The sequence below is a fragment of the Protopterus annectens genome, chromosome 1.part2, assembly GCF_019279795.1.
Source record: "Protopterus annectens isolate FY-2018-M chromosome 1.part2, PAN1.0, whole genome shotgun sequence".
Taxonomy (NCBI): domain Eukaryota; kingdom Metazoa; phylum Chordata; order Ceratodontiformes; family Protopteridae; genus Protopterus; species Protopterus annectens.
Window position 1 is genome coordinate 856,000,797 of NC_056727.1, and position 17,099 is coordinate 856,017,895.

General features: G+C 38.4%; 1 protein-coding gene across 5 annotated transcripts in view; it reads left to right on the top strand.

Moving 5' to 3' along the window:
• The window catches only part of CHRM3 (cholinergic receptor muscarinic 3), a 3,548,735-nt gene that overhangs the window by 3,495,569 nt on the left and 36,067 nt on the right, over positions 1–17,099 (top strand). For all 5 annotated transcript variants that reach the window (XM_044059170.1, XM_044059177.1, XM_044059184.1 and 2 more), the window contains one exon: positions 13,159–13,357. The gene's annotated coding sequence lies outside the window, so the exon portion shown is untranslated. The remainder of the gene's footprint in view (positions 1–13,158; positions 13,358–17,099) is intronic.

The following is a 17,099-nucleotide window of genomic DNA, read 5'->3' on the forward strand; positions in this document are numbered from 1 at the left end:
GGTTAGATCAGCAGTACAGTTTAGCGTGTTTTATAGCAGGGGGCTGAAGGGAGCTAGGAATTGGCCCAAAACGACCAATGGACTACTAGTTTCTGGCTGAAACTTCACCAAATCGGACAAAAAGGCCGCTCAGTGCTTCCCACTCCCACTGGTAAGCAAAGAAACTTCCCTCCTTCCTAATAAGGCAATGGATCAGTAACAGGAACTAAAAACAAAGCCCAGGGATCAGCAACTCTGAAACTGGACTACTCTAGTTCAGTAAAGTGGGGAAAACAAGAGATTTTTTTGTTTTATTACAGAGATAAGGAAAAAAACAGACAGTAAATGCTATAAATGCTGTAAATCGGCTAGCACACTTTAGTGTGTAGCCTACAGAAACAATTTGCAACAATTAGTAACTTAAAGTGCAATAAACAGTGTAAAATGCAGAAATCACTTAAAGTAGCAGTAAAACAGGCGAAATTTAGTCGCTAGCTTAATAACAGTGGGAAAGCCACAAAAAATACTTATATCTGGTAGAAAGTCACTCTTTTAGCTCTCTGCTGCTTGGATCACTCTGCAGGCCACCACGAGGATCTGTGCAGAGTTGGTACAAGCTGGAAAACGCGTGTTTAGCGTGTTTTATAGCAGGGGGCTGAAAGGAGCTAGGAATTGGCCCAAAACGACCAATAGACTACTAGTTTCTGGCTCAAACTTCACCAATTCGGACAAAAAGGCTGCTCAGTGCTTCCCACTCCCACTGGTAAGCAAAGAAACTTCCCTCCTTCCTAATAAGGCAATGGATCAGTAACAGGAACTAAAAACAAAGCCCAGGGATCAGCAACTCTGAAACTGGACTACTCTAGTTCAGTAACAGACAGTAAATGCTATAAATGCTTTTAAGTGGCTAGCACACTTGAGTGTGTTAGCCTACAGGTAAAATTAAGCAACAAATAACTTTTTAAGAGTGCAAAACAGTTAATCAACACAAAAACAGTTTAAATAGAATGCAGAGCTGTATAAACAGGCTAAGATGCAGTCGCTAAGCAGTAAATATTCAAAAAGCCAGAAAAAAATACTTAAATCAGTTATAGCAAATACAGTTATAACAAATGCTCTGAAATATACTGTATATTTCCAATATGTTTGAGAAGGACAGTCAGAACACAAGAAGGTTCAGGCGAAAAAGAAAAAAAAGTTTTGTTTTACTTTTTGAAAAGGTAAAAAGGAGGAACAGAAGGCCTTATCAAATGTTCTCTCTGTATTAAGAAGAATGAGCTAATGACACTAGACTGGGAGGTGTGTCACAGTAGGGGCGGGCAACTGCAAAGCCACCAAGTATAAGAGCAAGACACCAACAGGGAGGGAGGGTGGGACAAAAGATTCTGAATAGACAAAGTGCTTTATATATATTAAATTATAAAAACAGTAATCTGTTAAAATAATCAAAAGATACTTATATTTTGTAGCTCAGTTGCGGTCAAACAACTTCTCCAGCCTGCACCAAAGACCAGAACAACAACTTTTTTTTTTTTTTTTTTTTTTTTACAAGAACACAAAAGAACCAGCCCCACTAGCCAAGAGATAATTACACAGAGTAAATGTTTCAGTTTATACAATAGCCTAAGACAACAAGCACTACAGATTCTGAAAGTTTTTAAACAGATAAAGATTTCTGAAGATTCTGAATAGACAAAGTGCTTTATATATATTAAATTATAAAAACAGTAATCTGTTAAAATAATCAAAAGATACTTATATTTTGTAGCTCAGTTGCGGTCAAACAACTTCTCCAGCCTGCACCAAAGACCAGAACAACAACTTTTTTTTTTTTTTTTTTTTTTTTTACAAGAACACAAAAGAACCAGCCCCCACTAGCCAAGAGATAATTACACAGAGTAAATGTTTCAGTTTATACAATAGCCTAAGACAACAAGCACTACAGATTCTGAAAGTTTTTAAACAGATAAAGATTTCTGAAGATTCTGAATAGACAAAGTGCTTTATATATATTAAATTATAAAAACAGTAATCTGTTAAAATAATCAAAAGATACTTATATTTTGTAGCTCAGTTGCGGTCAAACAACTTCTCCAGCCTGCACCAAAGACCAGAGGGATAACCCCTACCCCATTTCTTCTGCCATCCACACCATGATAGAACAATTTGAACCCGCCTCCTATACACCTGGCCTTACTCCCTTCCATCTGGTCTCTTGCACGCACAATTTATCAACCTTCCTTCTCTCATTATTAATATTGTTTGCATTAAATATGATACCTTGGAGCTTTTCTCCGTGACCCTCCAATGAAAAAGGTCACTTGTGCCCAGTCAGACTTTCCGGGTAAACAAATGTCAATAAATAAAATAAATAATAATTAAAATGTGGGACAACAGATAAATGCTATTGGGGTCTATATTAGAACATCGAATATTTAACAGTTCGAATCACTAAAGGTCGACCTGTAGTGATTGAATTGTTAAAACATTGAATGTTCAGAAAAACAAAATAAAAACGACAACAAAAAAAAAACTAAATAGTGTAGGCAGGGGGGCAAGCACCATTGCACCCTACTCCATCCGCTACTTAAATATACCAACTCTGAGACCACACTATATTGAAGTAAACGGAAATCTCCCCCTACGGAGATTTATGTTTACTTGTTCGATGTTCTGCAGTTTCGCTATTCTTGTGCCGACAATGTCAGATTTGACATTGTCGGATTTCAAGAATTTAATATAGACCCTGCTATTGGTGATTTAAAAAGTTACATCACGCTACATACAATTCTTGTATAACTACTCAAAAATAATTTTCTTGTGTTGAACAAAGAAAGAGCTGCAGTACAGTACAATGGTTTGTTAATAGCAAATGTCTCTTGGGCAGGTCTTAAGTGCCCCTGTGGCTTACTCTGAACAATCACAGTTTGCTTGTTTCTATTGTCAGTACAGCAACAAGAAAATGTTCTTCCTACAAATGTAACTGTTTTCAGAAGCTTTTTCTCCACTGCATATGATAATGAGATCTCCAGGTAATGTTTGGCATTAGAAATTCTGATTCATGTTAGCATTTTAACACAGAAACCTAATTATTACTTCCTGGTTGACTTTGCATGCTTCTGTAGTGTCCCCTTAAGCCATGTCTTTTCTTTACTGAATGCACCTTCCCAATATGGTTCTACATGTCTACAGATACTATTAATATTTCCTTTCACTCTCTGTGGTATTAATGGAAATATTTCCTCATGTGATATCATACTATGAATTTTAGCTCTCTGTTTCTACTTTCAGTATATCCGCCTGAATTTATTAGAGTTTGTTGTTTATTTCTAAATGAATAAATGAACTGGCACAGAACAGAGAAATTCTCTTTGTCATGATTTTGACCTGAACAGAGAGGCAAAGAAGTAGGTTTTCATTTTATCATTATTACTGTTTTGCTATCATGATAGAAATGCATGAAGATTTCTTATGGAATCTTAATTTACTATTGTGAGATTTCCTATCAGTTGTCCAAATTTTTGCAGAACGTCCAGATTTTTGCTTCATATTTTTGGTCTGTTCCTCATAAAATGTGAGGCTATCTGTCATATCATTGGGATTGAAGTCATAAAATAATGACAGACATTTGAGGTTTTAGACTTCATAGCCTTCAGAAAATACATGCAAAAGCAAAACATGTTATTCTAGCAACTTTCTAAGTTTATAAGAACAATGTTTAAAATCTGTCCATGATTTTTGGGCTTGTGCCCCCCCCCATTATTTTTGGCTTTGTCCAGATTTCTTATGCTAAGAGGTCGAGAGGTATGATTGAGGGTTTCAAACAGGAATGTAGCTATAAGTAAAACACTTCTTCTCAAAAATGGGCTGCGTAATACAGTGGTGGCACATCAGCTGGCCAGTACACTATCACAGTCAAGGTTGCTTCTTTAGGGCAGATTCTACATGACCACATTGGCGGCACAGTGAACATGATAGCCTGTTGTCTGTGGGCTATGCAGCAACTTGAGCTGCATTAGAGGAAATCTGTCATATGCAATGTCCATATGGCGCTCCCTATGCAGTGTATGTATGGGGTCTCGAATGATGTGTGTGTGCATGAGAGGGATTGGGGATGCTTACTAGATTAATTTTCAGACTTGGAAATATCCTAATATGCTGAATGATTGAGGCCTTCAAGAAACAAAAATATCCCTGTTGGAGTACAAGGGTCCAAAGGCTGCCAGAATGTGTGTTTCTGAGAAATGGAAAGAGAATGTGGTCCTTTAGTTAGCTTTGTTAAAACCCTACTCACATCAAAGCAACGGGATGAAGGTGGGCAGACAGCATGTGTCAGATATGTGCATTTGTAATAAAATGAAAAGAGTTATTAACAGTTTATTGTCACAACACTGAAACTGTGCATTGTTGAATGTAGATTGCATATTCATCTATAAGCAGAGAGGATAACTCCTTTAGAGGATAAAGCATCCAGTAAATTGGATTGTCTAGTACAAAGAGTTAACCATTCTTTTCTGTATGTTCTTTCTGGTCCCTCAGTCTGTCTTCTAAAATCATGAGTCACTCATCCCACCTTGTCACAGCTGTCTAGTAGGCATTGTATAATGCCTGTTATCAGCAGCATCCATACTAGTCCAGTCCTCTGAACATCCCCCATGACTGGACAGAGAGTAATTCACTCCTTGTCAGGCTTTCTCACTTGTCCTATCTTCTCATACACAGCATAAATCTGTGATCTATGTGACACATAGGACTGCAGCAGTGAAACACATATTAACCCTTCCCCCGGGATGTGAAATCCAACAATGTCCATTCACTCCCATCTCTGACTGGCCAATTCCTCCAAGAATAGGTTAAAGTTTTGGCTCATGTCCATCTAGTTATTAGCAGAAATTATAGGTTCAGTATGTAATATCAAAAGGAAAGAAGAGGTAACTAACATGGGTTACTAGATAAGACTTTCAGGATCTCATCCATGAAAAATAATTTAAGGCACACCACAATTACCCTTAAATAACAACATACTGAGAACTTCTTTGGTATATTCCAGAAAAGGTCCTGGTTAGAAGCACCCAACTATACAAACAGATATGGAAAGCTGTAACCTAATATACTGTTTGATAAATGTTACTTTAAAGAATTTCCTTACAGAACATGTCTGCAAGTAACATCATTGTCATCATGTGTGATTTATGATGGAATGGCATATATTCATGATTGGTTTCTATGTTTTTTTTTTTTTGTTATGTTCCTTTTGCCTGCATGACTACTGACTATCAACCCTCCCCATAATGGACTTGACCCCATCCATTCCTGGTGGGTATCCACCAAGAACCATGGTGCTGAGAACCATTCAGAGGGGCCATCATTCAGGCATCCTTAAGGGTTGTTTGTGCACTTGCTAGCATTCAGGATAAAAGGGCATTTCTAATGGCCCTAACCCCATACATGGTTGAACAATATTGAGATCTACACCACCACAGAGCCCCACAATGCTTTACCATAAAGACCATTACCAAGCAATGGCTTGAAGACTCAACTGCCTGTCGCCCACAGGCCATGATTTGCATCACAATACCTCCTCTAAGGGAATGCAGCTTTTTATCACCTGCTCCCCCTTCCCCGCACCCTCCCAATGTAGTTATCCTAATCCTTCTCTGCCATCTCTATCAGTCCCTGAGCTGTGCCTCACGCATTAGTCCCCTGGATAGTAGTGAGAGCTTTAACCCCCCCCCCCGTACCAAAGGAATGTGAAGGGCTGATATCTATTTTTTGCCATTATTGTTATTTCTGGCCCTAGTAACCCTAACTTAGATAAAGCAGATAGAGAACATGGATGGATATGTATGGATGCACGTATGCATAGAATGTTGTGTTCCAACACAAAAATCTGCTCATCTTACTATGGGTCTTGTAAGACATATTTTAGGAAACTATATATGTAGAATATTTGTAAGTATACAATACAGTGAAACTCTTTAATTCAAGTTGATACAGATCTGAGGGTAACTTAACTAAGAAGACCAGTCTCGCCTGCCATTCTGGTGACGTATAAAAGCGAGTGTCCTCTTCCAGCATCTGTGAACAAAAGAATGTGCATGTTACTCCTTTTCCGGAGGATGAAAGGTACAACGGAGCATTCTGAGGAATAACAATAATTGCCTGATCAACATAAACTGTTTATAAAACCAGATTGTCATCTATGCGAGCCAGCAAGTTTGATGTAAAATACAATGCCTTTAATAAGTACACTGCTGTTTAAAGTCAGTCTTTTACAAGCAGGCCATTGGCTGTCACTGTCCACTGCATATTCTTAGGTAACTTTCTGTATTTCATGTTTCATCTGTGATTTTTATTTTGGTTTCATTGTCCAGCTGTCAGCCAGACTGTGAAATGCTGGACTGCTTTACTCTTCTTAATGCTCTGACAGCATTTTAATATGAAAACATTCAAGCTCCTCTATACTGTAAATACAGGAAACTCAGGCTTTTATCTCAAAATTTAAGAAGGATTTTGTTTTGCACATTTTCATCATCATATTGTCACTATGGCAAGAATGTTAAAAGTGTCATGATCCCTGACTTCAGAGGGGGAAATAGAATGTGGATATATAATTTCAGTACATAGGGGGGTGCTCAGCAAGTAGTCTTTTAATGAAGCAAAACAATAAAAAAACACGTGTGGAAAGTTTTCATTAGTTATACCCAGTATAATTTAAAACATAAGATTTTACAAATCATTTTTTACTTAGCGAAAACATTTTCCCCAGGTTCAACAAGCTCTTGTTGTCTGCCCACAGGTATTAGAACTAATTGTAATGAATTTGGTATTTTTCAGTTATTCGCCCATCTTCAGGTATGCTATAGAAAATGGATAACAACTCATATGCTTCAGTGAAAGTTTCAGAACAAAGTACCTTGTGTTCAGCACATGAATCTCACAAAGAATCGATTAAGAGCTTTACAGAGGCTCAGGGATGAATGAAACATAGCAGCAACAGCCAAGTGTTCTCATAAAAGTTTAACAAGCTGGCTTATTAAATCAATATCAAATCAACATCCTCACATGTTGTTATACCAAAGGATTAATGATAAAGCTTGAAGCATATCCGCTTGCATAAGAATATAAAAAGTAGGCTTTAAAGCAATCCCAGATGAATGCAAAAGGAATTTGACCTGCTTTACTCTCACCTCTGCTGTTTTTTTATTAAGTTTTGGTGTAATTACATTTAATCTTGATATACTGTCATTTTAGAAAAGCAATGCATTACAGAGAACACGGCACAAGTACTCAAAAAGTAATTAATTTTAAGTCACAAGGTATGTTACATTTTGTCTTTCTTTCCATTTATGGGTAGTAATTTCTATCAGTATTACACACCTGGGATTAGAAAGGCATACCACAATGTGGAAGCCTTAACTCGGTAGGCTTCTGCAGCTCAATATGCCTGACCAATTCAGTGACCACTTTCCCACTACTGTTTTCCTTGGTGGTGGGTGCAGCACTTGGAAATAGCACTGGCAAATGATTAAAATGATAGAGTGATTCAGAGAATTGCTCTATTGTATTAATTTTTTCACTGGGTGAAAAGGAAATGCCAGCTTGTGGCAATGGTCACCCATTAATCCTTATGGGACTGGTCTCTGTCCATACCACAATTACACATAGGTAGACGATGTGTGTGGACATGTGTGGATATATTTGTAGGGGAATGAATAAAGGTATGTGAGTGTGTATGTGTGTGTGTGTGTGTGTGTGTGTGTGTGTGTGTGTGTGTGTGTGTGTGTGTGTGTGTGTGTGTGTGTGTGTGTTTGTGTGAGTGTGAGTGTGTGTGTCTGTGCAATATTTGATTCAGAGGCACGGTAATTAGTCATGTATCCACTAATGAGGTGTTTCATTGTGCAGCTTTGCCTTTTCTCTAAATCAGTGATAGTCTCCATTGTTTTAAAAGACCATCCTATATTAGTCACTTAGTGTGGATGGAGAGAATTTGTTGAATCCCATCCACTGTGTTACATACTGAGTTACTAGTCAGATGAAAGATAAAGTTAATACCGGTGCATATGTTCTTCCTATGATGCCCTTTTGATTTTATTTGAAACATTATTAAATTTTGTGTTAACAAATTAATTTGTGGAAGTAATTGCTCTTGTTCTCAGTTGTAGATCTGTGACAGGCATCAATAGCTAATTTCAAAAATTTGTCAGCTATATTCAGTGTGTTAACTTACCCGCGGTGGTGATGCTGCAGTAGCGTTGTCGCCTCACAGTAAGACGCTGTCCGGTACGATTCTCAGCTAGAGCATCTTCTGCATGGAGACATGCATGAATGGGCGTACCTTCATTGAAGGTTGTGTGTCAGGGCTGGTAACTCAGCACGTAAAAATCAACTACCAACCATTAGCGGACCGGAGTTCCGCTGTGGTGACCCCTAACCGGGAAAAGCGAAAGACACAATTCAGTGTGTTAACTTATATCACTACCTTCTGTAAGCCCTAGTCAGTAGGAATGATTCTTAATTTGGCCTCTAGTGTCTTAAAGATTCTGTATCTGCCAGATAGATATACCTGTACCCAAGGGATTATCAGACATTTGCCGCATCATCTGCCATGTGTTCCCAAATAATTCAGAAGAATAAACTATTAATCAAGGAAGGTCTCCAATGTGACAGCTAGGGATGTTATAATCAGAACATGACTAATAGTAGGGAAAACTCCTCTAGCTTTTTTTTTACAACCTACAGGTGGCTTTACGCAGCATTTCGACGATCAGAAACTCTGTATACAAGCTTCTGCAACTATTCCATTTCTCCAGAGTCATCTATTGCAAAATAACAGTTCTCTTCAAGATCTGTAGACTTTCATTCAAGGCTTCAAAAAAAAAAAAAAAAAGAAAGAAAAGAAAAAAGATAAGGAGCAAGCAAGAGTATAATCACAATTCAAAAATTACAAACAACGATACTAAACCAATTAAAATACGGTCAAACAGTAAACAGACTAATCAGATGTTAATATGGATAGCAGTCATGAGAACTTAAAACCAAAAAAAAATCTTTGTTTAATAAACTAAATAATTTGCTTGTATTTCTAATGTTACATTCCTAACAGTGAAACAATAGAAGAAATGTATACTCATTTTATGTCGCTTCACTCAGTCCTAGAAAAGATGCCCAGTGCTTTACAAATGTTCTACATCTTGTTTACCCAGAATACAGTAAACATGCTTAAAACATCTCTTTATGTATTCCTCAAAGGACTGTCTTGTTCCTAACAAGCCACCAGGCCACAAACAATATAATAACAGATCTCCCCATGGCTTACAGCCATATCTCATTCTTGTAGACATTTGAAAGATTTTTAGTGAGTAAACAATGGTGAAAACAATAGTCAGTGTGTAGGGAAGTAATAGTTCCCCTCAAAGAATGGTAAAAAAAATAAAAATGAAATCTCATCTTAACTATCGTAAATGTGCGTAGTGGCTGGGAAACTTATCGAAAAGCATATAAACTCTTCAACACCTCTTTTTGCTTGCTTCTGCCATGGTTATTCAAGTCACATCCATGTAAAGCTGCAATTGGATGAACACAACCAGACAATGCTTCATTCAAACAAAAAAACATTTATTTGGAGGAGGAATCCCCCTGCACCCCTTATACCATCCCGTCTATAGATTTACCACTCCCATCTTTATATTTCCCAACCCCACAGTCATACAACTGCAGAGAAAAACAAACAGCGAATCACTGACAGCAATGTATTAGAAACAGCATCACCAATGATCTTCCATGGTGAACTCTGATCAATAAGCTGCAGCTTGCCCAGATGTTATTGATGACTTCCAGCCTTAGTCACTTCAGACTCCATTACTGGTAGGCAAACTCTTTTACACTGAATATATGCAGCAGATCCACAACTAGCAAAGCTCCTTAAGGTGCTCTGACAAAAAGTTATACTACAGGGTTTGGGGCGTAAAGGTTATTTCCGCAGAAGACACTGACTACAGTTATCTCATAATGCAGGCATTATGAGGAAGTAAATGCCAGACACCTTTAAATAATTCTGACTGTTCCAGTTTTAAGCTGAACTGCATGATACTAAAGGTGTACAGACAGAAACAGTGATACCAATTGAAATAGAAATTAAGCTGTCATACTTATGAAGACCATTAGGATTTTTTAGGTATTTGTTTCTCCCTGCCTTGGTGATCATAAAGCTCCATTCTCTCTGCTGCCACAGAGTTGAGCAGGTGAGAGCAAAGCTGTCACATATCTGAGGCTATAGATTTTTGTGGCATTAAGGTCTTAATCCCTCTGTGCATGCCTGCAGCTACCCAGGATGTGGCAGTTAGTGGGTATCAATGAGGGTATGTCCCCTGTTTTTATAGATCAGACTGCCCTGCCCCACTTAAAGTCATCAGTGCTGCCTGATCTCCAGTGTCTACCAAGCATTCCACAATGAGAACAAGTGCCTGAACATGTGTACCCCCAAAGAGACACTCACTCCTCTGGTGTCTACCAAGCATTCCACAGTGAGAACAATTGCCTGAACATGTGTACCCCCAAAGAGACACTCACTCCTCCAGTGTTTACCAAGCATTCCACAGTGAGAACAAGTGCCTGAACATGCGTACCCCCACAGAGACACTCACTCCTCCAGTGTCTACCAAGCATTCCACAGTGAGAACAGGTGCCTGAACATGCATACCCCCAAAGAGACACTCACTCCTCCAGTGTCTACCTAGCATTCCACAGTGAGAACAAGTGCCTAAACATGTGGACCCCCAAAGAGACACTCACTCCTCCAGTGTCTACCAAGCATTCCACAGTGAGAACAAGTGCCTGAACATATGTACCCCCAAAGAGGCACTCATACCTCCAGTGTCTACCAAGCATTCCACAGTGAGAACAAGTGCCTGAACATGCGTACCCCCAAAGAGACACTCACTCCTCCAGTATCTAACAAGCATTCCACAGTGAGAACAAGTTTCTGAACATGCGTACCCCCAAAGAGACACTCACTCCTCCAGTGTCTACCAAGAATTCCACAGTGAGAACAAATGCCTGAACATGCGTACCCCCAAAGAGAAACTCACTCCTCCAGTGTCTACCAAGCATTCCACAGTGAGAACAAGTGCCTGAACATGCCTACCCCCAAAGAGACACTCACTCCTCCGGTGTCTACCAAGCATTCCACAGTGAGAACATGTGCCTGAACATCCGTACCCCTAAAGAGACACTCAATCCTCCAGTGTCTACCAAGCATTCCACAGTTTGTACAAGTGCCTGAACATGTGTACCCCCAAAGAGACAGTCACTCCTCCGGTGTCTACCAAGCATTCCACAGTGAGAACATGTGCCTGAACATCCGTACCCCTAAAGAGACACTCACTCCTCCAGTGTCTACTAAGCATTCCACAGTGAGAACAAGTGCCTGAACATGCTTACCCCCAAAGAGACACTCACTCCTCCCTTCTCCCCAAACCTGCTCCAGAAGGCGCCCAAAGCCATTATTCAAACTTGGGTTGCCTGGGTTGTAGTCAAGGATATTTATCCCTTTCTACCAATGGAGCTGTACAGAGCATCATGATTTTGATGGAATAATACATAAGGAGACTGAGGTTTTTAGCTTTTATGTAATACAAACAAGTCTGTGAAGATAAACTCATTTTGAAACATAATCTTAATACATAGCTACAGTCACTAATGATTGTTTAACCAGTTAATAAAGGAAACAAGAAAATAAATGTAATCACTTTTTTCTTATCTTTTTTCCCCTACTACCAGGAAATGACCAAAAAAATCTATCTGAATGTTTTGATTTTCCTAACTTTAATTTAAATCATTAGTCATATGAAAGTACAGTCTACCTGCCAGTATCCTCTCCCTATATTATGAACATAAGATGATAGTTTTGCTTTGCAGATGTTTTACCCTCCATTGTTATTTTTCACTGTGGTTATAAGTGCCACCTAGAATCCTTTGCAGTGCCTTGCCAGATTAGTGAAAGTCTAATCTAGAAATCGGCTGTTTTTTCTCCTAATTAACTTTATCACCACCAAGAAGGAAATGCAGCTGACAGTAAACATCAGCTTTCCTGAAGGCAATAAAGCAATATGCTCAAGGTTGTTTTCAACATCCATAGAATGCTTTTAGTGTATAGAGCTGTGTTATAAGAGAATACAGGGAAATTACATAGCAATTGTACATGTTGGTATAAACCACAAATGAATGTTTTGCACCTAGTTCTAAAAGCTACTTGTGTGAAAGAAGAAATTCTACATAGTAGCAATTTACTGAAAAGTAACAAAAGGAATAAAATAGGAGAGAAAACTCTCAGAAGTGGAAACTGATCACCACGTGCGTTTGCATGCTGGAATACAGTACAGAAAGGGAACATTTAGCATAGATATCCAAATATCTATCATAAGCATAATTAGCATATTGGAACATTCCAGCTTTTAGATTGAAGATATTTATTGATAATGGGGCATGATCTGAAACAGGAATGGGGTTGGTATTAGGGAAACCACAGCAATCTTTTCAGTATGGATGATGGGGTACTTGTCTCTTTGGTGTCAAAATGTGCTTGTAATATGGTTCGATACAGTTCAACATCATGCACAAGTTGTAGCTTGTAATGAATTCATTAAGGTGGGGTTGGACAGGAAGACTGGATGAGTTTAATGGTCCTTATTGGTCTCTTTTTGGCTGTCATTCAGTGTTTCATCACTTTAGCATTTTCAGCCTGCTGCCATTATCTATTGAAGATCACTTTGTAGCCGAAAAGCTTTTAGCCTGTATGATTAATCTTGCATGTTTTGTTCCATTAGCAACAGTTTATCATCTTTCTATTCAGTTACAATTTATTAGACAGCTCTGATGAATATGCATTATCTGTGCTACTGTTGCATTTTAGTTTTATGTTCAGATGTTCCCAGCACTCTGCCATTCTAGCTGAGCAGGCATTTTATTGCTTCCTAACCAGCATAATATCCTCTGTAAATATGTCATGTATGTAAATGCTATTGTAATTGTTTCCTTGCAATTCTAATTTTTTTTCTGATAGCTTGTGCTTCTAAATTAGTTTGCTTTGCCCTGTGAATGCATGTCTTCATAAAATAAGTAAAACATGATCCAACTGATGAACTGATATACTTACAATGTATATTTTCTATTTTACAGATTAATATGTCTGCACTTTTCTGTACCTGTTGCTGTAATGCATTTATCCTGGACATAATTTCTCCAAATGTGTGGCAAATTAGCATCACCCTTAAAACGGACTTCAAGAACAAGAGTGTTTACCAAATAATCGTTAATATATATTAACATATATGTTTGTGTCAAATACCAGTAATCTGGAACCATCTTTACCCTGAAAGTAAGAACAATTCTTTACTTTATTTCCTGTGACAGATTAATCCACTGTGACCAGTTAATGAGGCAACAGAAGGGCATGGCAAGTCCAAAAATACAGAATTAACTGATAACATAATTATGTGAGATGGGCATAGGCAGGCATACACCACATATGCCATGATGTGCATTTTTTAAGACTAATTTATTCATTTTCTGAAAAAGGATGGACAGAAATTGTCTGGAGCTAAACCTGAATGTGAGAAAAATATTTTAATTTGAACAAGTGAAGCAGGTTTTATCTTTAATTGCTGATTTGATATAACCTTCTCACAGAAGCTGCTTAATTGTGGCACTGAATGCTGCACTCTCAGTATGGTAATTAAGCTGCATTGAAACAATACTGTTGCATGCTTTCTGTCTTTGATGTGCTGCAGGTGTAGCAGGTTCAAATGTCGACCACATAGCACTCTAAGCAAGAAATGGAAGAGTACTCAAGCACAGCTGGCGATATGAAATAGTTAAGCCTCTCAGTTCAGTTTTATTGGAGGTATACATCTAAAGTGGAAGGCAGCTACAATATAGTAGATGGCACAGAGTTCCAAAAACCTCCTGGGTAATCCCCAGTTATGTAATCTAACTATGCTCTCTGTTGCTATAGTCTTTTCTAAAGTACGTATACCATGTTGTCTACTTTGTTTATAATTTTTTTCAATATTTTCCAGTCAGTCTGTATTCTTTATTAATGCATCATTCCCACCAGAATAGATATTCATACTTTGGCATCCAGTCTAAGCTTCATCTGCTCAATATAACATGCATAGAAACATGGGAGATGCAGTTAGAAAAGAAGATTAAGGCTGTGATCTTTCACACAGTTTTCTGTAGTCCAGAGTTTGATTCTGTAGTCCAGAGTTTGATTCCATTAACCAGCACTGTCACTCAAAGCAATTCACTTAACCAGATAGTGCTGTCAGGCCACTTCTGAAAAGGGACACTTGTCCTGTGGGTTTATCTAGTTAACAGATAAGAAACTAAGGAGAAGTTTCCCAGATGTTTGCTGCTCTTGCTGTGCCCCCTGTGTGGGTGTGCATACTCATTTAATGTTTGTATATGTGTAGGACTGTCTGAATATACTGTATTTCTTGCCGTCATGCTTGAATCTGTAAAAAGAATCAAAGTACTTTGTTCAGTTTAATATTTCTTGCTCACTAGTCTGTCTACCATCAGCTGGGTTTTGGTGCCTTTTCTCATTCACTGGAGCTATAACTAATTGCATATATAAATATTTTGGCATGGCAACTTCCATGGCACCATGTGTAGCTGTCTAACTTTTTAACACTCAGGTACTGTGCATGCATTAGGAAAGGTGCCTCTGCCCCCAGTCATCGCTGTTACTTCTACATATTTCCTAGCCACAGATCCACCTGCACTGCTACCTGTGTCCTTTTACTGGTGCTTTCTCACTCCGTTTTTCTCGGGTACTGTTACAGCCATGCACACAAGGTTCTAGCTTAGAGCTGAGAAGCACAACAGCAAAGGCTTAGCAACTGTTGTTTCAGTGCTGCCAGATATTAGCAAACAGCTTTTAATTGCAGCAGGCTTTTAAAGTAGCTATCAGGTACTGTGCATTTAATCCAGCTTTCTTAGATTTTGTTTGCCTGGCATTTAATAGTTGGTTTGTATAGCTGACGTTCCTCACTACTGGCTACCCATGGTTTAACACCTCCTGCACCAAGACATGTGCTATACTCTGTGTTTGCTCATGATAAATGTTAAAGATTACACTGTATAAACATTATAACTAATCCAAAAGGTACACACATAGCCTCTGTACTGCTATCCTGTGTATACACACCAACTGACAGTTTCTTCAAAATCTACAGGTGGGCTGTTGGCAGTCCACTTTTACAATGACATCATTTGCAGGTCAAACTCACTTATTGTATATTTTCCACATGGTGTCTTTGCTTTTAATTGTTATATGACTGGGTAGGGTTCTCTCTCCCCTATGGACACAGACACAGCTCCCATAATACAGGTCATTGTCCTATCACACTCTCTGAGATCATGTGATAATTAATTACATTACTACAAGGATGCTGTTGTACATGTATTATACCCATGATTTTTGTAAATGTTGTACATTATTAGCAGATCACACTTGTTGCACACACATTATGGCTTGCTTGCTGATATCAGGCTAACTAGTGAATAAATGTATGTTTTTGCAGTTGTGAATGGTGCTTCAAATACAGCACTAAAGTTATAGAGTTATAAATAAATCTCTTGATTTCCCATTTTACTGTGCATTGCTCTAAATTAGACATGAATGCTCATATACCTCTGCAATGATATAAATTAAACTAGGAATTTTCTAACTAAATGTATTCATTTAGATTCTACCTCTCAGGCATTTTCCTTATTGCTTCATTTAGGACAATGTATGTATTATAAGACAAACTATATGATTAGGTGAGAGCTTGCTTAATGCTTTTGCTGTGTCAGAAAAGGTGTCTTCCCCAAGTCACAGAGTGTGCTTCTGCATACCTACTTGACTATTATTCTGCCTTAGCCCATTTCATGCTACTGACTAACCCCCGTCACTCACGTAGTGTGGAAATCTCTCATACAAGCTTTCAAAATACAGTCCCTGGCAGTCAGGTAGTGTGGAAATCACTTGTACAAGCTTCCAAAATACAGTCCCTGTCACTCAGGTAATGTGGAAGTCACTCGTACAAGCTTCCAAAATACAGTCCCTGCCACACAAGTAGTGTGGAAATCACTCATACAGGCTTCCAAAATACAGTCCCTGCTACTCAGGTAGTGTGGAAATCACTTGTACAAGCTTCCAAAATACAGTCCGTGCCGTTCAGGTAATGTGGAAGTCATTCATCCAAGCTTCAAAAATATCCATGCAGGTAATGTGTAAGTCACTCATACAAGCTTCCAAATTAAGTTTCTGGCAGGGTGTATATATTAGCAAATCGATGCAGCAGAAAGCTGAACACCGTTTCATCGACACATATGTGTCAAACTCACAGGTAACCTAATGGCCAGATCACCCATCGTTGTGAATTTGCCCTTTTCACCACTGTAGTGTGATCTTGGAATTAGTATATTTAGTTAGAGTGGTGTGGGGGGCAGAGTCCCCTACATTGGGCGTGTGGGAGTAACACTCCCCTCACTTTATAATGTTTGTACTGGTGTGTCATATGTGTTTGGCCTATCAATTTTTTTCCCTAGGAAAAAAATCAGTGATCTGGTAATTTGGTTACCTGGGAGTTCGACACATATGTGTAGAAGAAACTGTGTTCGGCTTTCTGCCACTTTGATTTGCTAATATAGACCCTTTCTGGCACTCAGGTAATGTGGAAGTCACTCACAAAAGCTAACAAAATGCAGTCCCTGCAACTCAGGTCATTTGAAATCACTTGTACAAGCTTCCAAAATACAAGAACTGTTCTGTCTTTGCAGCTGTCTAACAAATTTTAATCACAGACAGCACATGGAATAGTTATCTAGTACTGTGTATTTCTCCATATAGTGTGCAACTTCTTAGATTTTGTTTGTTGTCCCTGTAAATTTCAGCGTCAGATTTAGTAGCCAGTTTGGATGGTTGACTTTCCTCATTGCTGGCTGACTACAGTATAACAGACCAACCTAATTACACTTAATATTTTATATTTATATTTATGATTAATCTTAAAATGGCAATGAACAAGCATATAATCCAAAATAACTTGTACTTTGAAAAGTATGTGGAT